The 23,375-nt window shown below is 49.0% G+C and overlaps 16 non-coding genes across 16 annotated transcripts; all 16 read right to left on the bottom strand.

The window, feature by feature from the left end:
- Positions 1 to 945: 945 nt before the first annotated feature.
- On the bottom strand, positions 946 to 1,037 carry trnay-gua (transfer RNA tyrosine (anticodon GUA)). The gene is given in 2 exon segments: positions 946 to 981; positions 1,001 to 1,037. It is a non-coding gene; the product is annotated as a tRNA-Tyr (tRNA).
- A 1,331-nt stretch (positions 1,038 to 2,368) lies between these two features.
- trnay-gua (transfer RNA tyrosine (anticodon GUA)) lies at positions 2,369 to 2,460 on the bottom strand. The gene is given in 2 exon segments: positions 2,369 to 2,404; positions 2,424 to 2,460. It is a non-coding gene; the product is annotated as a tRNA-Tyr (tRNA).
- Positions 2,461 to 3,791: 1,331 nt separating this feature from the next.
- trnay-gua (transfer RNA tyrosine (anticodon GUA)) lies at positions 3,792 to 3,883 on the bottom strand. The gene is given in 2 exon segments: positions 3,792 to 3,827; positions 3,847 to 3,883. It is a non-coding gene; the product is annotated as a tRNA-Tyr (tRNA).
- Positions 3,884 to 5,214: 1,331 nt separating this feature from the next.
- Positions 5,215 to 5,306, bottom strand: trnay-gua (transfer RNA tyrosine (anticodon GUA)). The gene is given in 2 exon segments: positions 5,215 to 5,250; positions 5,270 to 5,306. It is a non-coding gene; the product is annotated as a tRNA-Tyr (tRNA).
- Positions 5,307 to 6,637: 1,331 nt separating this feature from the next.
- On the bottom strand, positions 6,638 to 6,729 carry trnay-gua (transfer RNA tyrosine (anticodon GUA)). The gene is given in 2 exon segments: positions 6,638 to 6,673; positions 6,693 to 6,729. It is a non-coding gene; the product is annotated as a tRNA-Tyr (tRNA).
- A 1,331-nt stretch (positions 6,730 to 8,060) lies between these two features.
- trnay-gua (transfer RNA tyrosine (anticodon GUA)) lies at positions 8,061 to 8,152 on the bottom strand. The gene is given in 2 exon segments: positions 8,061 to 8,096; positions 8,116 to 8,152. It is a non-coding gene; the product is annotated as a tRNA-Tyr (tRNA).
- A 1,331-nt stretch (positions 8,153 to 9,483) lies between these two features.
- Positions 9,484 to 9,575, bottom strand: trnay-gua (transfer RNA tyrosine (anticodon GUA)). The gene is given in 2 exon segments: positions 9,484 to 9,519; positions 9,539 to 9,575. It is a non-coding gene; the product is annotated as a tRNA-Tyr (tRNA).
- A 1,331-nt stretch (positions 9,576 to 10,906) lies between these two features.
- Positions 10,907 to 10,998, bottom strand: trnay-gua (transfer RNA tyrosine (anticodon GUA)). Its single transcript is given in 2 exon segments — positions 10,907 to 10,942; positions 10,962 to 10,998. It is a non-coding gene; the product is annotated as a tRNA-Tyr (tRNA).
- A 1,316-nt stretch (positions 10,999 to 12,314) lies between these two features.
- trnay-gua (transfer RNA tyrosine (anticodon GUA)) lies at positions 12,315 to 12,406 on the bottom strand. The gene is given in 2 exon segments: positions 12,315 to 12,350; positions 12,370 to 12,406. It is a non-coding gene; the product is annotated as a tRNA-Tyr (tRNA).
- A 1,316-nt stretch (positions 12,407 to 13,722) lies between these two features.
- Positions 13,723 to 13,814, bottom strand: trnay-gua (transfer RNA tyrosine (anticodon GUA)). The gene is given in 2 exon segments: positions 13,723 to 13,758; positions 13,778 to 13,814. It is a non-coding gene; the product is annotated as a tRNA-Tyr (tRNA).
- A 1,331-nt stretch (positions 13,815 to 15,145) lies between these two features.
- trnay-gua (transfer RNA tyrosine (anticodon GUA)) lies at positions 15,146 to 15,237 on the bottom strand. Its single transcript is given in 2 exon segments — positions 15,146 to 15,181; positions 15,201 to 15,237. It is a non-coding gene; the product is annotated as a tRNA-Tyr (tRNA).
- A 1,316-nt stretch (positions 15,238 to 16,553) lies between these two features.
- Positions 16,554 to 16,645, bottom strand: trnay-gua (transfer RNA tyrosine (anticodon GUA)). The gene is given in 2 exon segments: positions 16,554 to 16,589; positions 16,609 to 16,645. It is a non-coding gene; the product is annotated as a tRNA-Tyr (tRNA).
- Positions 16,646 to 17,961: 1,316 nt separating this feature from the next.
- On the bottom strand, positions 17,962 to 18,053 carry trnay-gua (transfer RNA tyrosine (anticodon GUA)). Its single transcript is given in 2 exon segments — positions 17,962 to 17,997; positions 18,017 to 18,053. It is a non-coding gene; the product is annotated as a tRNA-Tyr (tRNA).
- Positions 18,054 to 19,384: 1,331 nt separating this feature from the next.
- On the bottom strand, positions 19,385 to 19,476 carry trnay-gua (transfer RNA tyrosine (anticodon GUA)). The gene is given in 2 exon segments: positions 19,385 to 19,420; positions 19,440 to 19,476. It is a non-coding gene; the product is annotated as a tRNA-Tyr (tRNA).
- Positions 19,477 to 20,807: 1,331 nt separating this feature from the next.
- On the bottom strand, positions 20,808 to 20,899 carry trnay-gua (transfer RNA tyrosine (anticodon GUA)). Its single transcript is given in 2 exon segments — positions 20,808 to 20,843; positions 20,863 to 20,899. It is a non-coding gene; the product is annotated as a tRNA-Tyr (tRNA).
- A 1,331-nt stretch (positions 20,900 to 22,230) lies between these two features.
- trnay-gua (transfer RNA tyrosine (anticodon GUA)) lies at positions 22,231 to 22,322 on the bottom strand. The gene is given in 2 exon segments: positions 22,231 to 22,266; positions 22,286 to 22,322. It is a non-coding gene; the product is annotated as a tRNA-Tyr (tRNA).
- Positions 22,323 to 23,375: the final 1,053 nt, after the last annotated feature.

The following is a 23,375-nucleotide window of genomic DNA, read 5'->3' as shown; positions in this document are numbered from 1 at the left end:
TTTTGGCTTCTCTCGCCTCATATATCCATCTTTGCAAAAATCAAGACGTCTTGCTTATGACATGGCAGAAAAAGGTTTGCTGTGCTTTGACCCATCTGGCGTGAACTCAGTGACACGTGAGACCACATTTCTTTCTGGAGAATTGCTCTGAGCCAAAAGCAGAGTGGAGAATGCAGGTATCAATCCCCCTACCTCTCATATGCTAAGCGAGCGCTCTACCATTTGAGCTAATTCCCCAGTAGCTTCTTGCAGGTTTCCCTCATTTGCTTCTCAGTCGCCTTTTCGCACTCGTCTCCAAGCTGCTCCACGACCATCAGAGAACTGGCCCACTCCTTGTATCCAATCGACATTGCGGAGCAGCAGCAAGCGAGCAACAGCAGGACGCGAAGCCACAGTAACGAAGAAAGAAGCCGAGAAGAGCACGAGGCCGTGGAAGGGAAGCGAGGTGACCGGAAAGTAGCGGCCGCCCTGTGTGTGAGGGAGCAGGCGACAGCGCTGTCTGACTGATGGCCAACTTGTTTTGCCTGAAAGGGAGTGCTGAGTGCTTTGAAGTGTTGCTGCTCTGCAGTTTGTTGAATGCACTACAATGTATCCCATATTGTACCGAATTGTACTTGAACTGAAAAGCAAGGAAATGTATCGAACGGAACTGCCGTCAGCACCCAAATGTAGTGTATGGGATTGCTGACCGCAGCTAAATGTACTGAACTGCTTTTGAATGGACTGTACAAATTTTTATATGCAAATTTTGAAATTTAAAAAAACTCTGTGCTGGTGAGCAGACACAAATGCTCAAGCATAACAGCTGTGTGAAGGTGGATGCAGAGTGCATTCAGGTTTGAGACGAGAAAAGTGGTGTCCTGCTCCTTCGTGGCAACATGATGCACCATAAAGTGATGAGAACTGGTTTGAGCGAATTGCTGCTTAATCCAAAAGTACACTAGCTCCTTCGAGCCGGAATTGAACCAGCGACCTAAGGATGACTTTGCTGAGTATTCCACTACAGTCCTCCGCTCTACCAACTGAGCTATCGAAGAGAAACGCCAAAGATTTTCCTGTGCGATGATTGTTTTCCGTGAGCATGTTGACGCATCTGGACTCGTGGCGTGGCCTGTGCGTCTTCAGTACCAGCCCATGCTGCAGCGCGGTGGGACTGTCAACCGCCAGCGACTCTTTACAGCCTGGAAAACGCGTGTGACTAACAATCACAAGAGTGTAGCTTTGACTTCTTATCAGGCTCGCAGATTTTTTGCAAGCTGCGCATTCTGAATTTAAAGACCTTGCAAGCTGCCCGACTTGGTCGTGCTGCCTGGCCGCTTGCATGGCAAGTGCCTTCTTCGCGCAGCAGGCAGCATATCAGTCTGCTCAATCGAAGGTCCTGAGTCAAATGCTCAGAAAAGCAATCAATGCTCGCAAGTCGTTCTTTTGGCTTCTCTCGCCTCATATATCCATCTTTGCAAAAATCAAGACGTCTTGCTTATGACATGGCAGAAAAAGGTTTGCTGTGCTTTGACCCATCTGGCGTGAACTCAGTGACACGTGAGACCACATTTCTTTCTGGAGAATTGCTCTGAGCCAAAAGCAGAGTGGAGAATGCAGGCATCGATCCCCCTACCTCTCATATGCTAAGCGAGCGCTCGACCATTTGAGCTAATTCCCCAGTAGCTTCTTGCAGGTTTCCCTCATTTGCTTCTCAGTCGCCTTTTCGCACTCGTCTCCAAGCTGCTCCACGACCATCAGAGAACTGGCCCACTCCTTGTATCCAATCGACATTGCGGAGCAGCAGCGAGCGAGCAACAGCAGGACGCGAAGCCACAGTAACGAAGAAAGAAGCCGAGAAGAGCACGAGACCGTGGAAGGGAAGCGAGGTGACCGGAAAGTAGCGGCCGCCCTGTGTGTGAGGGAGCAGGCGAGAGCGCTGTCTGACTGATGGCCAACTTGTTTTGCCTGAAAGGGAGTGCTGAGTGCTTTGAAGTGTTGCTGCTCTGCAGTTTGTTGAATGCACTACAATGTATCCCATATTGTACCGAATTGTACTTGAACTGAAAAGCAAGGAAATGTATCGAACGGAACTGCCGTCAGCACCCAAATGTAGTGTATGGGATTGCTGACCGCAGCTAAATGTACTGAACTGCTTTTGAATGGACTGTACAAATTTTTATATGCAAATTTTGAAATTTAAAAAAACTCTGTGCTGGTGAGCAGACACAAATGCTCAAGCATAACAGCTGTGTGAAGGTGGATGCAGAGTGCATTCAGGTTTGAGACGAGAAAAGTGGTGTCCTGCTCCTTCGTGGCAACATGATGCACCATAAAGTGATGAGAACTGGTTTGAGCGAATTGCTGCTTAATCCAAAAGTACACTAGCTCCTTCGAGCCGGAATTGAACCAGCGACCTAAGGATGACTTTGCTGAGTATTCCACTACAGTCCTCCGCTCTACCAACTGAGCTATCGAAGGGAAGCGCCAAATATTTTTCTGTGCGATGATTGTTTTCCGTGAGCATGTTGACGCATCTGGACTCGTGGCGTGGCCTGTGCGTCTTCAGTACCAGCCCATGCTGCAGCGCGGTGGGACTGTCAACCGCCAGCTACTCTTTACAGCCTGGAAAACGCGTGTGACTAACAATCACAAGAGTGTAGCTTTGACTTCTTATCAGGCTCGCAGATTTTTTGCAAGCTGCGCATTCTGAATTTAAAGACCTTGCAAGCTGCCCGACTTGGTCGTGCTGCCTGGCCGCTTGCATGGCAAGTGCCTTCTTCGCGCAGCAGGCAGCATATCAGTCTGCTCAATCGAAGGTCCTGAGTCAAATGCTCAGAAAAGCAATCAATGCTCGCAAGTCGTTCTTTTGGCTTCTCTCGCCTCATATATCCATCTTTGCAAAAATCAAGACGTCTTGCTTATGACATGGCAGAAAAAGGTTTGCTGTGCTTTGACCCATCTGGCGTGAACTCAGTGACACGTGAGACCACATTTCTTTCTGGAGAATTGCTCTGAGCCAAAAGCAGAGTGGAGAATGCAGGCATCGATCCCCCTACCTCTCATATGCTAAGCGAGCGCTCGACCATTTGAGCTAATTCCCCAGTAGCTTCTTGCAGGTTTCCCTCATTTGCTTCTCAGTCGCCTTTTCGCACTCGTCTCCAAGCTGCTCCACGACCATCAGAGAACTGGCCCACTCCTTGTATCCAATCGACATTGCGGAGCAGCAGCGAGCGAGCAACAGCAGGACGCGAAGCCACAGTAACGAAGAAAGAAGCCGAGAAGAGCACGAGACCGTGGAAGGGAAGCGAGGTGACCGGAAAGTAGCGGCCGCCCTGTGTGTGAGGGAGCAGGCGACAGCGCTGTCTGACTGATAGCCAACTTGTTTTGCCTGAAAGGGAGTGCTGAGTGCTTTGAAGTGTTGCTGCTCTGCAGTTTGTTGAATGCACTACAATGTATCCCATATTGTACCGAATTGTACTTGAACTGAAAAGCAAGGAAATGTATCGAACGGAACTGCCGTCAGCACCCAAATGTAGTGTATGGGATTGCTGACCGCAGCTAAATGTACTGAACTGCTTTTGAATGGACTGTACAAATTTTTATATGCAAATTTTGAAATTTAAAAAAACTCTGTGCTGGTGAGCAGACACAAATGCTCAAGCATAACAGCTGTGTGAAGGTGGATGCAGAGTGCATTCAGGTTTGAGACGAGAAAAGTGGTGTCCTGCTCCTTCGTGGCAACATGATGCACCATAAAGTGATGAGAACTGGTTTGAGCGAATTGCTGCTTAATCCAAAAGTACACTAGCTCCTTCGAGCCGGAATTGAACCAGCGACCTAAGGATGACTTTGCTGAGTATTCCACTACAGTCCTCCGCTCTACCAACTGAGCTATCGAAGGGAAGCGCCAAATATTTTTCTGTGCGATGATTGTTTTCCGTGAGCATGTTGACGCATCTGGACTCGTGGCGTGGCCTGTGCGTCTTCAGTACCAGCCCATGCTGCAGCGCGGTGGGACTGTCAACCGCCAGCTACTCTTTACAGCCTGGAAAACGCGTGTGACTAACAATCACAAGAGTGTAGCTTTGACTTCTTATCAGGCTCGCAGATTTTTTGCAAGCTGCGCATTCTGAATTTAAAGACCTTGCAAGCTGCCCGACTTGGTCGTGCTGCCTGGCCGCTTGCATGGCAAGTGCCTTCTTCGCGCAGCAGGCAGCATATCAGTCTGCTCAATCGAAGGTCTTGAGTCAAATGCTCAGAAAAGCAATCAATGCTCGCAAGTCGTTCTTTTGGCTTCTCTCGCCTCATATATCCATCTTTGCAAAAATCAAGACGTCTTGCTTATGACATGGCAGAAAAAGGTTTGCTGTGCTTTGACCCATCTGGCGTGAACTCAGTGACACGTGAGACCACATTTCTTTCTGGAGAATTGCTCTGAGCCAAAAGCAGAGTGGAGAATGCAGGCATCGATCTCGCTACCTCTCACATGCTAAGCGAGCGCTCTACCATTTGAGCTAATTCCCCAGTAGCTTCTTGCAGGTTGCCCTCAATTGCTTCTCAGTCGTCTTTTCGCACTCGTCTCCAAGCTGCTCCACGACCATCAGAGAACTGGCCCACTCCTTGTATCCAATCGACATTGCGGAGCAGCAGCGAGCGAGCAACAGCAGGACGCGAAGCCACAGTAACGAAGAAAGAAGCCGAGAAGAGCACGAGACCGTGGAAGGGAAGCGAGGTGACCGGAAAGTAGCGGCCGCCCTGTGTGTGAGGGAGCAGGCGAGAGCGCTGTCTGACTGATGGCCAACTTGTTTTGCCTGAAAGGGAGTGCTGAGTGCTTTGAAGTGTTGCTGCTCTGCAGTTTGTTGAATGCACTACAATGTATCCCATATTGTACCGAATTGTACTTGAACTGAAAAGCAAGGAAATGTATCGAACGGAACTGCCGTCAGCACCCAAATGTAGTGTATGGGATTGCTGACCGCAGCTAAATGTACTGAACTGCTTTTGAATGGACTGTACAAATTTTTATATGCAAATTTTGAAATTTAAAAAAACTCTGTGCTGGTGAGCAGACACAAATGCTCAAGCATAACAGCTGTGTGAAGGTGGATGCAGAGTGCATTCAGGTTTGAGACGAGAAAAGTGGTGTCCTGCTCCTTCGTGGCAACATGATGCACCATAAAGTGATGAGAACTGGTTTGAGCGAATTGCTGCTTAATCCAAAAGTACACTAGCTCCTTCGAGCCGGAATTGAACCAGCGACCTAAGGATGACTTTGCTGAGTATTCCACTACAGTCCTCCGCTCTACCAACTGAGCTATCGAAGGGAAGCGCCAAATATTTTTCTGTGCGATGATTGTTTTCCGTGAGCATGTTGACGCATCTGGAATCCTGGCGTGGCCTGTGCGTCTTCAGTACCAGCCCATGCTGCAGCGCGGTGGGACTGTCAACCGCCAGCTACTCTTTACAGCCTGGAAAACGCGTGTGACTAACAATCACAAGAGTGTAGCTTTGACTTCTTATCAGGCTCGCAGATTTTTTGCAAGCTGCGCATTCTGAATTTAAAGACCTTGCAAGCTGCCCGACTTGGTCGTGCTGCCTGGCCGCTTGCATGGCAAGTGCCTTCTTCGCGCAGCAGGCAGCATATCAGTCTGCTCAATCGAAGGTCCTGAGTCAAATGCTCAGAAAAGCAATCAATGCTCGCAAGTCGTTCTTTTGGCTTCTCTCGCCTCATATATCCATCTTTGCAAAAATCAAGACGTCTTGCTTATGACATGGCAGAAAAAGGTTTGCTGTGCTTTGACCCATCTGGCGTGAACTCAGTGACACGTGAGACCACATTTCTTTCTGGAGAATTGCTCTGAGCCAAAAGCAGAGTGGAGAATGCAGGTATCAATCCCCCTACTTCTCATATGCTAAGCGAGCGCTCTACCATTTGAGCTAATTCCCCAGTAGCTTCTTGCAGGTTTCCCTCATTTGCTTCTCAGTCGCCTTTTCGCACTCGTCTCCAAGCTGCTCCACGACCATCAGAGAACTGGCCCACTCCTTGTATCCAATCGACATTGCGGAGCAGCAGCAAGCGAGCAACAGCAGGACGCGAAGCCACAGTAACGAAGAAAGAAGCCGAGAAGAGCACGAGGCCGTGGAAGGGAAGCGAGGTGACCGGAAAGTAGCGGCCGCCCTGTGTGTGAGGGAGCAGGCGACAGCGCTGTCTGACTGATGGCCAACTTGTTTTGCCTGAAAGGGAGTGCTGAGTGCTTTGAAGTGTTGCTGCTCTGCAGTTTGTTGAATGCACTACAATGTATCCCATATTGTACCGAATTGTACTTGAACTGAAAAGCAAGGAAATGTATCGAACGGAACTGCCGTCAGCACCCAAATGTAGTGTATGGGATTGCTGACCGCAGCTAAATGTACTGAACTGCTTTTGAATGGACTGTACAAATTTTTATATGCAAATTTTGAAATTTAAAAAAACTCTGTGCTGGTGAGCAGACACAAATGCTCAAGCATAACAGCTGTGTGAAGGTGGATGCAGAGTGCATTCAGGTTTGAGACGAGAAAAGTGGTGTCCTGCTCCTTCGTGGCAACATGATGCACCATAAAGTGATGAGAACTGGTTTGAGCGAATTGCTGCTTAATCCAAAAGTACACTAGCTCCTTCGAGCCGGAATTGAACCAGCGACCTAAGGATGACTTTGCTGAGTATTCCACTACAGTCCTCCGCTCTACCAACTGAGCTATCGAAGGGAAGCGCCAAATATTTTTCTGTGCGATGATTGTTTTCCGTGAGCATGTTGACGCATCTGGACTCGTGGCGTGGCCTGTGCGTCTTCAGTACCAGCCCATGCTGCAGCGCGGTGGGACTGTCAACCGCCAGCTACTCTTTACAGCCTGGAAAACGCGTGTGACTAACAATCACAAGAGTGTAGCTTTGACTTCTTATCAGGCTCGCAGATTTTTTGCAAGCTGCGCATTCTGAATTTAAAGACCTTGCAAGCTGCCCGACTTGGTCGTGCTGCCTGGCCGCTTGCATGGCAAGTGCCTTCTTCGCGCAGCAGGCAGCATATCAGTCTGCTCAATCGAAGGTCCTGAGTCAAATGCTCAGAAAAGCAATCAATGCTCGCAAGTCGTTCTTTTGGCTTCTCTAGCCTCATATATCCATCTTTGCAAAAATCAAGACGTCTTGCTTATGACATGGCAGAAAAAGGTTTGCTGTGCTTTGACCCATCTGGCGTGAACTCAGTGACACGTGAGACCACATTTCTTTCTGGAGAATTGCTCTGAGCCAAAAGCAGAGTGGAGAATGCAGGCATCGATCCCCCTACCTCTCATATGCTAAGCGAGCGCTCGACCATTTGAGCTAATTCCCCAGTAGCTTCTTGCAGGTTTCCCTCATTTGCTTCTCAGTCGCCTTTTCGCACTCGTCTCCAAGCTGCTCCACGACCATCAGAGAACTGGCCCACTCCTTGTATCCAATCGACATTGCGGAGCAGCAGCGAGCGAGCAACAGCAGGACGCGAAGCCACAGTAACGAAGAAAGAAGCCGAGAAGAGCACGAGACCGTGGAAGGGAAGCGAGGTGACCGGAAAGTAGCGGCCGCCCTGTGTGTGAGGGAGCAGGCGACAGCGCTGTCTGACTGATAGCCAACTTGTTTTGCCTGAAAGGGAGTGCTGAGTGCTTTGAAGTGTTGCTGCTCTGCAGTTTGTTGAATGCACTACAATGTATCCCATATTGTACCGAATTGTACTTGAACTGAAAAGCAAGGAAATGTATCGAACGGAACTGCCGTCAGCACCCAAATGTAGTGTATGGGATTGCTGACCGCAGCTAAATGTACTGAACTGCTTTTGAATGGACTGTACAAATTTTTATATGCAAATTTTGAAATTTAAAAAAACTCTGTGCTGGTGAGCAGACACAAATGCTCAAGCATAACAGCTGTGTGAAGGTGGATGCAGAGTGCATTCAGGTTTGAGACGAGAAAAGTGGTGTCCTGCTCCTTCGTGGCAACATGATGCACCATAAAGTGATGAGAACTGGTTTGAGCGAATTGCTGCTTAATCCAAAAGTACACTAGCTCCTTCGAGCCGGAATTGAACCAGCGACCTAAGGATGACTTTGCTGAGTATTCCACTACAGTCCTCCGCTCTACCAACTGAGCTATCGAAGGGAAGCGCCAAATATTTTTCTGTGCGATGATTGTTTTCCGTGAGCATGTTGACGCATCTGGACTCGTGGCGTGGCCTGTGCGTCTTCAGTACCAGCCCATGCTGCAGCGCGGTGGGACTGTCAATCGCCAGCTACTCTTTACAGCCTGGAAAACGCGTGTGACTAACAATCACAAGAGTGTAGCTTTGACTTCTTATCAGGCTCGCAGATTTTTTGCAAGCTGCGCATTCTGAATTTAAAGACCTTGCAAGCTGCCCGACTTGGTCGTGCTGCCTGGCCGCTTGCATGGCAAGTGCCTTCTTCGCGCAGCAGGCAGCATATCAGTCTGCTCAATCGAAGGTCTTGAGTCAAATGCTCAGAAAAGCAATCAATGCTCGCAAGTCGTTCTTTTGGCTTCTCTCGCCTCATATATCCATCTTTGCAAAAATCAAGACGTCTTGCTTATGACATGGCAGAAAAAGGTTTGCTGTGCTTTGACCCATCTGGCGTGAACTCAGTGACACATGAGACCACATTTCTTTCTGGAGAATTGCTCTGAGCCAAAAGCAGAGTGGAGAATGCAGGCATCGATCTCGCTACCTCTCACATGCGAAGCGAGCGCTCTACCATTTGAGCTAATTCCCCAGTAGCTTCTTGCAGGTTGCCCTCAATTGCTTCTCAGTCGTCTTTTCGCACTCGTCTCCAAGCTGCTCCACGACCATCAGAGAACTGGCCCACTCCTTGTATCCAATCGACATTGCGGAGCAGCAGCGAGCGAGCAACAGCAGGACGCGAAGCCACAGTAACGAAGAAAGAAGCCGAGAAGAGCACGAGACCGTGGAAGGGAAGCGAGGTGACCGGAAAGTAGCGGCCGCCCTGTGTGTGAGGGAGCAGGCGAGAGCGCTGTCTGACTGATGGCCAACTTGTTTTGCCTGAAAGGGAGTGCTGAGTGCTTTGAAGTGTTGCTGCTCTGCAGTTTGTTGAATGCACTACAATGTATCCCATATTGTACCGAATTGTACTTGAACTGAAAAGCAAGGAAATGTATCGAACGGAACTGCCGTCAGCACCCAAATGTAGTGTATGGGATTGCTGACCGCAGCTAAATGTACTGAACTGCTTTTGAATGGACTGTACAAATTTTTATATGCAAATTTTGAAATTTAAAAAAACTCTGTGCTGGTGAGCAGACACAAATGCTCAAGCATAACAGCTGTGTGAAGGTGGATGCAGAGTGCATTCAGGTTTGAGACGAGAAAAGTGGTGTCCTGCTCCTTCGTGGCAACATGATGCACCATAAAGTGATGAGAACTGGTTTGAGCGAATTGCTGCTTAATCCAAAAGTACACTAGCTCCTTCGAGCCGGAATTGAACCAGCGACCTAAGGATGACTTTGCTGAGTATTCCACTACAGTCCTCCGCTCTACCAACTGAGCTATCGAAGGGAAGCACCAAAGAATTTTCTGTGCGATGATTGTTTTCCGTGAGCATGTTGACGCATCTGGAATCCTGGCGTGGCCTGTGCGTCTTCAGTACCAGCCCATGCTGCAGCGCGGTGGGACTGTCAACCGCCAGCTACTCTTTACAGCCTGGAAAACGCGTGTGACTAACAATCACAAGAGTGTAGCTTTGACTTCTTATCAGGCTCGCAGATTTTTTGCAAGCTGCGCATTCTGAATTTAAAGACCTTGCAAGCTGCCCGACTTGGTCGTGCTGCCTGGCCGCTTGCATGGCAAGTGCCTTCTTCGCGCAGCAGGCAGCATATCAGTCTGCTCAATCGAAGGTCCTGAGTCAAATGCTCAGAAAAGCAATCAATGCTCGCAAGTCGTTCTTTTGGCTTCTCTCGCCTCATATATCCATCTTTGCAAAAATCAAGACGTCTTGCTTATGACATGGCAGAAAAAGGTTTGCTGTGCTTTGACCCATCTGGCGTGAACTCAGTGACACGTGAGACCACATTTCTTTCTGGAGAATTGCTCTGAGCCAAAAGCAGAGTGGAGAATGCAGGTATCAATCCCCCTACCTCTCATATGCTAAGCGAGCGCTCTACCATTTGAGCTAATTCCCCAGTAGCTTCTTGCAGGTTTCCCTCATTTGCTTCTCAGTCGCCTTTTCGCACTCGTCTCCAAGCTGCTCCACGACCATCAGAGAACTGGCCCACTCCTTGTATCCAATCGACATTGCGGAGCAGCAGCAAGCGAGCAACAGCAGGACGCGAAGCCACAGTAACGAAGAAAGAAGCCGAGAAGAGCACGAGGCCGTGGAAGGGAAGCGAGGTGACCGGAAAGTAGCGGCCGCCCTGTGTGTGAGGGAGCAGGCGACAGCGCTGTCTGACTGATGGCCAACTTGTTTTGCCTGAAAGGGAGTGCTGAGTGCTTTGAAGTGTTGCTGCTCTGCAGTTTGTTGAATGCACTACAATGTATCCCATATTGTACCGAATTGTACTTGAACTGAAAAGCAAGGAAATGTATCGAACGGAACTGCCGTCAGCACCCAAATGTAGTGTATGGGATTGCTGACCGCAGCTAAATGTACTGAACTGCTTTTGAATGGACTGTACAAATTTTTATATGCAAATTTTGAAATTTAAAAAAACTCTGTGCTGGTGAGCAGACACAAATGCTCAAGCATAACAGCTGTGTGAAGGTGGATGCAGAGTGCATTCAGGTTTGAGACGAGAAAAGTGGTGTCCTGCTCCTTCGTGGCAACATGATGCACCATAAAGTGATGAGAACTGGTTTGAGCGAATTGCTGCTTAATCCAAAAGTACACTAGCTCCTTCGAGCCGGAATTGAACCAGCGACCTAAGGATGACTTTGCTGAGTATTCCACTACAGTCCTCCGCTCTACCAACTGAGCTATCGAAGAGAAACGCCAAAGATTTTCCTGTGCGATGATTGTTTTCCGTGAGCATGTTGACGCATCTGGACTCGTGGCGTGGCCTGTGCGTCTTCAGTACCAGCCCATGCTGCAGCGCGGTGGGACTGTCAACCGCCAGCGACTCTTTACAGCCTGGAAAACGCGTGTGACTAACAATCACAAGAGTGTAGCTTTGACTTCTTATCAGGCTCGCAGATTTTTTGCAAGCTGCGCATTCTGAATTTAAAGACCTTGCAAGCTGCCCGACTTGGTCGTGCTGCCTGGCCGCTTGCATGGCAAGTGCCTTCTTCGCGCAGCAGGCAGCATATCAGTCTGCTCAATCGAAGGTCCTGAGTCAAATGCTCAGAAAAGCAATCAATGCTCGCAAGTCGTTCTTTTGGCTTCTCTCGCCTCATATATCCATCTTTGCAAAAATCAAGACGTCTTGCTTATGACATGGCAGAAAAAGGTTTGCTGTGCTTTGACCCAGTGACACGTGAGACCACATTTCTTTCTGGAGAATTGCTCTGAGCCAAAAGCAGAGTGGAGAATGCAGGCATCGATTCCGCTACCTCTCACATGCTAAGCTAGCGCTCTACCATTTGAGCTAATTCCCCATTAGCTTCTTGCAGGTTGCCCTCATTTGCTTCACAGTCGCCTTTTCGCACTCGTCTCCAAGCTGCTCCACGACCATCAGAGAACTGGCCCACTCCTTGTATCCAATCGACATTGCGGAGCAGCAGCGAGCGAGCAACAGCAGGACGCGAAGCCACAGTAACGAAGAAAGAAGCCGAGAAGAGCACGAGACCGTGGAAGGGAAGCGAGGTGACCGGAAAGTAGCGGCCGCCCTGTGTGTGAGGGAGCAGGCGACAGCGCTGTCTGACTGATGGCCAACTTGTTTTGCCTGAAAGGGAGTGCTGAGTGCTTTGAAGTGTTGCTGCTCTGCAGTTTGTTGAATGCACTACAATGTATCCCATATTGTACCGAATTGTACTTGAACTGAAAAGCAAGGAAATGTATCGAACGGAACTGCCGTCAGCACCCAAATGTAGTGTATGGGATTGCTGACCGCAGCTAAATGTACTGAACTGCTTTTGAATGGACTGTACAAATTTTTATATGCAAATTTTGAAATTTAAAAAAACTCTGTGCTGGTGAGCAGACACAAATGCTCAAGCATAACAGCTGTGTGAAGGTGGATGCAGAGTGCATTCAGGTTTGAGACGAGAAAAGTGGTGTCCTGCTCCTTCGTGGCAACATGATGCACCATAAAGTGATGAGAACTGGTTTGAGCGAATTGCTGCTTAATCCAAAAGTACACTAGCTCCTTCGAGCCGGAATTGAACCAGCGACCTAAGGATGACTTTGCTGAGTATTCCACTACAGTCCTCCGCTCTACCAACTGAGCTATCGAAGGGAAGCGCCAAATATTTTTCTGTGCGATGATTGTTTTCCGTGAGCATGTTGACGCATCTGGACTCGTGGCGTGGCCTGTGCGTCTTCAGTACCAGCCCATGCTGCAGCGCGGTGGGACTGTCAACCACCAGCTACTCTTTACAGCCTGGAAAACGCGTGTGACTAACAATCACAAGAGTGTAGCTTTGACTTCTTATCAGGCTCGCAGATTTTTTGCAAGCTGCGCATTCTGAATTTAAAGACCTTGCAAGCTGCCCGACTTGGTCGTGCTGCCTGGCCGCTTGCATGGCAAGTGCCTTCTTCGCGCAGCAGGCAGCATATCAGTCTGCTCAATCGAAGGTCCTGAGTCAAATGCTCAGAAAAGCAATCAATGCTCGCAAGTCGTTCTTTTGGCTTCTCTCGCCTCATATATCCATCTTTGCAAAAATCAAGACGTCTTGCTTATGACATGGCAGAAAAAGGTTTGCTGTGCTTTGACCCAGTGACACGTGAGACCACATTTCTTTCTGGAGAATTGCTCTGAGCCAAAAGCAGAGTGGAGAATGCAGGCATCGATCCCGCTACCTCTCACATGCTAAGCGAGCGCTCTACCATTTGAGCTAATTCCCCAGTAGCTTCTTGCAGGTTTCCCTCATTTGCTTCTCAGTCGCCTTTTCGCACTCGTCTCCAAGCTGCTCCACGACCATCAGAGAACTGGCCCACTCCTTGTATCCAATCGACATTGCGGAGCAGCAGCGAGCGAGCAACAGCAGGACGCGAAGCCACAGTAACGAAGAAAGAAGCCGAGAAGAGCACGAGACCGTGGAAGGGAAGCGAGGTGACCGGAAAGTAGCGGCCGCCCTGTGTGTGAGGGAGCAGGCGACAGCACTGTCTGACTGATGGCCAACTTGTTTTGCCTGAAAGGGAGTGCTGAGTGCTTTGACGTGTTGCTGCTCTGCAGTTTGTTGAATGCACTACAATGTATCCCATATTGTACCGAATTGTACTTGAACTGAAAAGCAAGGAAATGTATCGAACGGAACTGCCGTCAGCACCCAAATGTAGTGTATGGGATTGCTGACCGCAGCTAAATGTACTGAACTGCTTTTGAATGGACTGTACAAATTTTTATATGCAAATTTTGAAATTTAAAAAAACTCTGTGCTGGTGAGCAGACACAAATGCTCAAGCATAACAGCTGTGTGAAGGTGGATGCAGAGTGCATTCAGGTTTGAGACGAGAAAAGTGGTGTCCTGCTCCTTCGTGGCAACATGATGCACCATAAAGTGATGAGAACTGGTTTGAGCGAATTGCTGCTTAATCCAAAAGTACACTAGCTCCTTCGAGCCGGAATTGAACCAGCGACCTAAGGATGACTTTGCTGAGTATTCCACTACAGTCCTCCGCTCTACCAACTGAGCTATCGAAGGGAAGCGCCAAATATTTTTCTGTGCGATGATTGTTTTCCGTGAGCATGTTGACGCATCTGGAATCCTGGCGTGGCCTGTGCGTCTTCAGTACCAGCCCATGCTGCAGCGCGGTGGGACTGTCAACCGCCAGCTACTCTTTACAGCCTGGAAAACGCGTGTGACTAACAATCACAAGAGTGTAGCTTTGACTTCTTATCAGGCTCGCAGATTTTTTGCAAGCTGCGCATTCTGAATTTAAAGACCTTGCAAGCTGCCCGACTTGGTCGTGCTGCCTGGCCGCTTGCATGGCAAGTGCCTTCTTCGCGCAGCAGGCAGCATATCAGTCTGCTCAATCGAAGGTCCTGAGTCAAATGCTCAGAAAAGCAATCAATGCTCGCAAGTCGTTCTTTTGGCTTCTCTCGCCTCATATATCCATCTTTGCAAAAATCAAGACGTCTTGCTTATGACATGGCAGAAAAAGGTTTGCTGTGCTTTGACCCATCTGGCGTGAACTCAGTGACACGTGAGACCACATTTCTTTCTGGAGAATTGCTCTGAGCCAAAAGCAGAGTGGAGAATGCAGGTATCGATCCCCCTACCTCTCATATGCTAAGCGAGCGCTCTACCATTTGAGCTAATTCCCCAGTAGCTTCTTGCAGGTTTCCCTCATTTGCTTCTCAGTCGCCTTTTCGCACTCGTCTCCAAGCTGCTCCACGACCATCAGAGAACTGGCCCACTCCTTGTCTCCAATCGACATTGCGGAGCAGCAGCAAGCGAGCAACAGCAGGACGCGAAGCCACAGTAACGAAGAAAGAAGCCGAGAAGAGCACGAGGCCGTGGAAGGGAAGCGAGGTGACCGGAAAGTAGCGGCCGCCCTGTGTGTGAGGGAGCAGGCGACAGCGCTGTCTGACTGATGGCCAACTTGTTTTGCCTGAAAGGGAGTGCTGAGTGCTTTGAAGTGTTGCTGCTCTGCAGTTTGTTGAATGCACTACAATGTATCCCATATTGTACCGAATTGTACTTGAACTGAAAAGCAAGGAAATGTATCGAACGGAACTGCCGTCAGCACCCAAATGTAGTGTATGGGATTGCTGACCGCAGCTAAATGTACTGAACTGCTTTTGAATGGACTGTACAAATTTTTATATGCAAATTTTGAAATTTAAAAAAACTCTGTGCTGGTGAGCAGACACAAATGCTCAAGCATAACAGCTGTGTGAAGGTGGATGCAGAGTGCATTCAGGTTTGAGACGAGAAAAGTGGTGTCCTGCTCCTTCGTGGCAACATGATGCACCATAAAGTGATGAGAACTGGTTTGAGCGAATTGCTGCTTAATCCAAAAGTACACTAGCTCCTTCGAGCCGGAATTGAACCAGCGACCTAAGGATGACTTTGCTGAGTATTCCACTACAGTCCTCCGCTCTACCAACTGAGCTATCGAAGAGAAGCGCCAAAGATTTTCCTGTGCGATGATTGTTTTCCGTGAGCATGTTGACGCATCTGGACTCGTGGCGTGGCCTGTGCGTCTTCAGTACCAGCCCATGCTGCAGCGCGGTGGGACTGTGAACCGCCAGCGACTCTTTACAGCCTGGAAAACGCGTGTGACTAACAATCACAAGAGTGTAGCTTTGACTTCTTATCAGGCTCGCAGATTTTTTGCAAGCTGCGCATTCTGAATTTAAAGACCTTGCAAGCTGCCCGACTTGGTCGTGCTGCCTGGCCGCTTGCATGGCAAGTGCCTTCTTCGCGCAGCAGGCAGCATATCAGTCTGCTCAATCGAAGGTCCTGAGTCAAATGCTCAGAAAAGCAATCAATGCTCGCAAGTCGTTCTTTTGGCTTCTCTCGCCTCATATATCCATCTTTGCAAAAATCAAGACGTCTTGCTTATGACATGGCAGAAAAAGGTTTGCTGTGCTTTGACCCAGTGACACGTGAGACCACATTTCTTTCTGGAGAATTGCTCTGAGCCAAAAGCAGAGTGGAGAATGCAGGCATCGATCCCGCTACCTCTCACATGCTAAGCTAGCGCTCTACCATTTGAGCTAATTCCCCAGTAGCTTCTTGCAGGTTGCCCTCATTTGCTTCACAGTCGCCTTTTCGCACTCGTCTCCAAGCTGCTCCACGACCATCAGAGAACTGGCCCACTCCTTGTATCCAATCGACATTGCGGAGCAGCAGCGAGCGAGCAACAGCAGGACGCGAAGCCACAGTAACGAAGAAAGAAGCCGAGAAGAGCACGAGACCGTGGAAGGGAAGCGAGGTGACCGGAAAGTAGCGGCCGCCCTGTGTGTGAGGGAGCAGGCGACAGCGCTGTCTGACTGATGGCCAACTTGTTTTGCCTGAAAGGGAGTGCTGAGTGCTTTGAAGTGTTGCTGCTCTGCAGTTTGTTGAACGTACTACAATGTATTCCATATTGTACCGAATTGTACTTGAACTGAAAAGCAAGGAAATGTATCGAACGGAACTGCCGTCAGCACCCAAATGTAGTGTATGGGATTGCTGACCGCAGCTAAATGTACTGAACTGCTTTTGAATGGACTGTACAAATTTTTATATGCAAATTTTGAAATTTAAAAAAACTCTGTGCTGGTGAGCAGACACAAATGCTCAAGCATAACAGCTGTGTGAAGGTGGATGCAGAGTGCATTCAGGTTTGAGATGAGAAAAGTGGTGTCCTGCTCCTTCGTGGCAACATGATGCACCATAAAGTGATGAGAACTGGTTTGAGCGAATTGCTGCTTAATCCAAAAGTACACTAGCTCCTTCGAGCCGGAATTGAACCAGCGACCTAAGGATGACTTTGCTGAGTATTCCACTACAGTCCTCCGCTCTACCAACTGAGCTATCGAAGAGAAGCGCCAAAGATTTTCCTGTGCGATGATTGTTTTCCGTGAGCATGTTGACGCATCTGGACTCGTGGCGTGGCCTGTGCGTCTTCAGTACCAGCCCATGCTGCAGCGCGGTGGGACTGTGAACCGCCAGCGACTCTTTACAGCCTGGAAAACGCGTGTGACTAACAATCACAAGAGTGTAGCTTTGACTTCTTATCAGGCTCGCAGATTTTTTGCAAGCTGCGCATTCTGAATTTAAAGACCTTGCAAGCTGCCCGACTTGGTCGTGCTGCCTGGCCGCTTGCATGGCAAGTGCCTTCTTCGCGCAGCAGGCAGCATATCAGTCTGCTCAATCGAAGGTCCTGAGTCAAATGCTCAGAAAAGCAATCAATGCTCGCAAGTCGTTCTTTTGGCTTCTCTCGCCTCATATATCCATCTTTGCAAAAATCAAGACGTCTTGCTTATGACATGGCAGAAAAAGGTTTGCTGTGCTTTGACCCAGTGACACGTGAGACCACATTTCTTTCTGGAGAATTGCTCTGAGCCAAAAGCAGAGTGGAGAATGCAGGCATCGATCCCGCTACCTCTCACATGCTAAGCTAGCGCTCTACCATTTGAGCTAATTCCCCAGTAGCTTCTTGCAGGTTGCCCTCATTTGCTTCACAGTCGCCTTTTCGCACTCGTCTCCAAGCTGCTCCACGACCATCAGAGAACTGGCCCACTCCTTGTATCCAATCGACATTGCGGAGCAGCAGCGAGCGAGCAACAGCAGGACGCGAAGCCACAGTAACGAAGAAAGAAGCCGAGAAGAGCACGAGACCGTGGAAGGGAAGCGAGGTGACCGGAAAGTAGCGGCCGCCCTGTGTGTGAGGGAGCAGGCGACAGCGCTGTCTGACTGATGGCCAACTTGTTTTGCCTGAAAGGGAGTGCTGAGTGCTTTGAAGTGTTGCTGCTCTGCAGTTTGTTGAACGTACTACAATGTATCCCATATTGTACCGAATTGTACTTGAACTGAAAAGCAAGGAAATGTATCGAACGGAACTGCCGTCAGCACCCAAATGTAGTGTATGGGATTGCTGACCGCAGCTAAATGTACTGAACTGCTTTTGAATGGACTGTACAAATTTTTATATGCAAATTTTGAAATTTAAAAAAACTCTGTGCTGGTGAGCAGACACAAATGCTCAAGCATAACAGCTGTGTGAAGGTGGATGCAGAGTGAATTCAGGTTTGAGACGAGAAAAGTGGTGTCCTGCTCCTTCGTGGCAACATGATGCACCATAAAGTCATGAGAACTGGTTTGAGCGAATTGCTGCTTAATCCAAAAGTACACTAGCTCCTTCGAGCCGGAATTGAACCAGCGACCTAAGGATGACTTTGCTGAGTATTCCACTACAGTCCTCCGCTCTACCAACTGAGCTATCGAAGGGAAGCGCCAAATATTTTTCTGTGCGATGATTGTTTTCCGTGAGCATGTTGACGCATCTGGACTCGTGGCGTGGCCTGTGCGTCTTCAGTACCAGCCCATGCTGCAGCGCGGTGGGACTGTCAACCGCCAGCTACTCTTTACAGCCTGGAAAACGCGTGTGACTAACAATCACAAGAGTGTAGCTTTGACTTCTTATCAGGCTCGCAGATTTTTTGCAAGCTGCGCATTCTGAATTTAAAGACCTTGCAAGCTGCCCGACTTGGTCGTGCTGCCTGGCCGCTTGCATGGCAAGTGCCTTCTTCGCGCAGCAGGCAGCATATCAGTCTGCTCAATCGAAGGTCCTGAGTCAAATGCTCAGAAAAGCAATCAATGCTCGCAAGTCGTTCTTTTGGCTTCTCTCGCCTCATATATCCATCTTTGCAAAAATCAAGACGTCTTGCTTATGACATGGCAGAAAAAGGTTTGCTGTGCTTTGACCCATCTGGCGTGAACTCAGTGACACGTGAGACCACATTTCTTTCTGGAGAATTGCTCTGAGCCAAAAGCAGAGTGGAGAATGCAGGCATCGATCCCCCTACCTCTCATATGCTAAGCGAGCGCTCTACCATTTGAGCTAATTCCCCAGTAGCTTCTTGCAGGTTTCCCTCATTTGCTTCTCAGTCGCCTTTTCGCACTCGTCTCCAAGCTGCTCCACGACCATCAGAGAACTGGCCCACTCCTTGTATCCAATCGACATTGCGGAGCAGCAGCGAGCGAGCAACAGCAGGACGCGAAGCCACAGTAACGAAGAAAGAAGCCGAGAAGAGCACGAGACCGTGGAAGGGAAGCGAGGTGACCGGAAAGTAGCGGCCGCCCTGTGTGTGAGGGAGCAGGCGAGAGCGCTGTCTGACTGATGGCCAACTTGTTTTGCCTGAAAGGGAGTGCTGAGTGCTTTGAAGTGTTGCTGCTCTGCAGTTTGTTGAATGCACTACAATGTATCCCATATTGTACCGAATTGTACTTGAACTGAAAAGCAAGGAAATGTATCGAACGGAACTGCCGTCAGCACCCAAATGTAGTGTATGGGATTGCTGACCGCAGCTAAATGTACTGAACTGCTTTTGAATGGACTGTACAAATTTTTATATGCAAATTTTGAAATTTAAAAAAACTCTGTGCTGGTGAGCAGACACAAATGCTCAAGCATAACAGCTGTGTGAAGGTGGATGCAGAGTGCATTCAGGTTTGAGACGAGAAAAGTGGTGTCCTGCTCCTTCGTGGCAACATGATGCACCATAAAGTGATGAGAACTGGTTTGAGCGAATTGCTGCTTAATCCAAAAGTACACTAGCTCCTTCGAGCCGGAATTGAACCAGCGACCTAAGGATGACTTTGCTGAGTATTCCACTACAGTCCTTCGCTCTACCAACTGAGTTATCGAAGGGAAGCGCCAAATATTTTTCTGTGCGATGATTGTTTTCCGTGAGCATGTTGACGCATCTGGAATCGTGGCGTGGCCTGTGCGTCTTCAGTACCAGCCCATGCTGCAGCGCGGTGGGACTGTCAACCGCCAGCTACTCTTTACAGCCTGGAAAACGCGTGTGACTAACAATCACAAGAGTGTAGCTTTGACTTCTTATCAGGCTCGCAGATTTTTTGCAAGCTGCGCATTCTGAATTTAAAGACCTTGCAAGCTGCCCGACTTGGTCGTGCTGCCTGGCCGCTTGCATGGCAAGTGCCTTCTTCGCGCAGCAGGCAGCATATCAGTCTGCTCAATCGAAGGTCCTGAGTCAAATGCTCAGAAAAGCAATCAATGCTCGCAAGTTGTTCTTTTGGCTTCTCTCGCCTCATATATCCATCTTTGCAAAAATCAAGACGTCTTGCTTATGACATGGCAGAAAAAGGTTTGCTGTGCTTTGACCCATCTGGCGTGAACTCAGTGACACGTGAGACCACATTTCTTTCTGGAGAATTGCTCTGAGCCAAAAGCAGAGTGGAGAATGCAGGTATCGATCCCCCTATCTCTCATATGCTAAGCGAGCGCTCTACCATTTGAGCTAATTCCCCAGTAGCTTCTTGCAGGTTTCCCTCATTTGCTTCTCAGTCGCCTTTTCGCACTCGTCTCCAAGCTGCTCCACGACCATCAGAGAACTGTCCCACTCCTTGTATCCAATCGACATTGCGGAGCAGCAGCAAGCGAGCAACAGCAGGACGCGAAGCCACAGTAACGAAGAAAGAAGCCGAGAAGAGCACGAGGCCGTGGAAGGGAAGCGAGGTGACCGGAAAGTAGCGGCCGCCCTGTGTGTGAGGGAGCAGGCGACAGCGCTGTCTGACTGATAGCCAACTTGTTTTGCCTGAAAGGGAGTGCTGAGTGCTTTGAAGTGTTGCTGCTCTGCAGTTTGTTGAATGTACTACAATGTATCCCATATTGTACCGAATTGTACTTGAACTGAAAAGCAAGGAAATGTATCGAACGGAACTGCCGTCAGCACCCAAATGTAGTGTATGGGATTGCTGACCGCAGCTAAATGTACTGAACTGCTTTTGAATGGACTGTACAAATTTTTATATGCAAATTTTGAAATTTAAAAAAACTCTGTGCTGGTGAGCAGACACAAATGCTCAAGCATAACAGCTGTGTGAAGGTGGATGCAGAGTGCATTCAGGCTTGAGACGAGAAAAGTGGTGTCCTGCTCCTTCGTGGCAACATGATGCACCATAAAGTGATGAGAACTGGTTTGAGCGAATTGCTGCTTAATCCAAAAGTACACTAGCTCCTTCGAGCCAGAATTGAACCAGCGACCTAAGGATGACTTTGCTGAGTATTCCACTACAGTCCTCCGCTCTACCAACTGAGCTATCGAAGAGAAGCGCCAAAGATTTTCCTGTGCGATGATTGTTTTCCGTGAGCATGTTGACGCATCTGGACTCGTGGCGTGGCCTGTGCGTCTTCAGTACCAGCCCATGCTGCAGCGCGGTGGGACTGTGAACCGCCAGCGACTCTTTACAGCCTGGAAAACGCGTGTGACTAACAATCACAAGAGTGTAGCTTTGACTTCTTATCAGGCTCGCAGATTTTTTGCAAGCTGCGCATTCTGAATTTAAAGACCTTGCAAGCTGCCCGACTTGGTCGTGCTGCCTGGCCGCTTGCATGGCAAGTGCCTTCTTCGCGCAGCAGGCAGCATATCAGTCTGCTCAATCGAAGGTCCTGAGTCAAATGCTCAGAAAAGCAATCAATGCTCGCAAGTCGTTCTTTTGGCTTCTCTCGCCTCATATATCCATCTTTGCAAAAATCAAGACGTCTTGCTTATGACATGGCAGAAAAAGGTTTGCTGTGCTTTGACCCATCTGGCATGAACTCAGTGACACGTGAGACCACATTTCTTTCTGGAGAATTGCTCTGAGCCAAAAGCAGAGTGGAGAATGCAGGCATCGATCCCGCTACCTCTCACATGTTAAGCGAGCGCTCTACCATTTGAGCTAATTCCCCAGTAGCTTCTTGCAGGTTGCCCTCATTTGCTTCACAGTCGCCTTTTCGCACTCGTCTCCAAGCTGCTCCACGACCATCAGAGAACTGGCCCACTCCTTGTATCCAATCGACATTGCGGAGCAGCAGCGAGCGAGCAACAGCAGGACGCGAAGCCACAGTAACGAAGAAAGAAGCCGAGAAGAGCACGAGACCGTGGAAGGGAAGCGACGTGACCGGAAAGTAGCGGCCGCCCTGTGTGTGAGGGAGCAGGCGACAGCGCTGTCTGACTGATGGCCAACTTGTTTTGCCTGAAAGGGAGTGCTGAGTGCTTTGAAGTGTTGCTGCTCTGCAGTTTGTTGAACGTACTACAATGTATCCCATATTGTACCGAATTGTACTTGAACTGAAAAGCAAGGAAATGTATCAAACGGAACTGCCGTCAGCACCCAAATGTAGTGTATGGGATTGCTGACCACAGCTAAATGTACTGAACTGCTTTTGAATGGACTGTACAAATTTTTATATGCAAATTTTGAAATTTAAAAAAACGCTGTGCTGGTGAGCAGACACAAATGCTCAAGCATAACAGCTGTGTGAAGGTGGATGCAGAGTGAATTCAGGTTTGAGACGAGAAAAGTGGTGTCCTGCTCCTTCGTGGCAACATGATGCACCATAAATTGATGAGAACTGGTTTGAGCGAATTGCTGCTTAATCCAAAAGTACACTAGCTCCTTCGAGCCGGAATTGAACCAGCAACCTAAGGATGACTTTGCTGAGTATTCCACTACAGTCCTCCGCTCTACCAACTGAGCTATCGAAGGGAAGCGCCAAAGATTTTTCTGTGCGATGATTGTTTTCCGTGAGCATGTTGACGCATCTGGACTCGTGGCGTGGCCTGTGCGTCTTCAGTACCAGCCCATGCTGCAGCGCGGTGGGACTGTCAACCGCCAGCTACTCTTTACAGCCTGGAAAACGCGTGTGACTAACAATCACAAGAGTGTAGCTTTGACTTCTTATCAGGCTCGCAGATTTTTTGCAAGCTGCGCATTCTGAATTTAAAGACCTTGCAAGCTGCCCGACTTGGTCGTGCTGCCTGGCCGCTTGCATGGCAAGTGCCTTCTTCGCGCAGCAGGCAGCATATCAGTCTGCTCAATCGAAGGTCCTGAGTCAAATGCTCAGAAAAGCAATCAATGCTCGCAAGTCGTTCTTTTGGCTTCTCTCGCCTCATATATCCATCTTTGCAAAAATCAAGACGTCTTGCTTATGACATGGCAGAAAAAGGTTTGCTGTGCTTTGACCCAGTGACACGTGAGACCACATTTCTTTCTGGAGAATTGCTCTGAGCCAAAAGCAGAGTGGAGAATGCAGGCATCGATCCCGCTACCTCTCACATGCTAAGCTAGCGCTCTACCATTTGAGCTAATTCCCCAGTAGCTTCTTGCAGGTTGCCCTCATTTGCTTCACAGTCGCCTTTTCGCACTCGTCTCCAAGCTGCTCCACGACCATCAGAGAACTGGCCCACTCCTTGTATCCAATCGACATTGCGGAGCAGCAGCGAGCGAGCAACAGCAGGACGCGAAGCCACAGTAACGAAGAAAGAAGCCGAGAAGAGCACGAGACCGTGGAAGGGAAGCGAGGTGACCGGAAAGTAGCGGCCGCCCTGTGTGTGAGGGAGCAGGCGACAGCGCTGTCTGACTGATGGCCAACTTGTTTTGCCTGAAAGGGAGTGCTGAGTGCTTTGAAGTGTTGCTGCTCTGCAGTTTGTTGAACGTACTACAATGTATTCCATATTGTACCGAATTGTACTTGAACTGAAAAGCAAGGAAATGTATCGAACGGAACTGCCGTCAGCACCCAAATGTAGTGTATGGGAT

The sequence above is a fragment of the Pristiophorus japonicus genome, unplaced genomic scaffold (assembly GCF_044704955.1).
Source record: "Pristiophorus japonicus isolate sPriJap1 unplaced genomic scaffold, sPriJap1.hap1 HAP1_SCAFFOLD_429, whole genome shotgun sequence".
Classification (NCBI taxonomy): Eukaryota; Metazoa; Chordata; class Chondrichthyes; family Pristiophoridae; genus Pristiophorus; species Pristiophorus japonicus.
Note: the sequence above shows the minus strand (reverse complement) of the source record. Positions and strands in the feature narration are given on the sequence as shown.